The following is a 244-nucleotide window of genomic DNA, read 5'->3' on the forward strand; positions in this document are numbered from 1 at the left end:
GCATGGCTGTGGGGGGCAGGGCAGGAGTGATGGGGATCGGCAGGGAGGGTAGGGGTAACCTGGGTGGTAAATATAACCCGGGTGGTACTCGGATGAGGTACCCCATCTCCAATTGAAGGGATTTAGCAGGTGTTAGTATGCTATGGGAAGGGTAGCTGCTTAGGGAGGAGCAGCTCTTCTCCTATCCCCTATAGAGTAGAGCCAAGACCAGCTGGAACTTAACCATCTATGGGTTTCATAGGGA

This window comes from Alligator sinensis, unplaced genomic scaffold (assembly GCF_000455745.1).
Source record: "Alligator sinensis unplaced genomic scaffold, ASM45574v1 scaffold427_1, whole genome shotgun sequence".
Taxonomy (NCBI): Eukaryota; Metazoa; Chordata; order Crocodylia; family Alligatoridae; genus Alligator; species Alligator sinensis.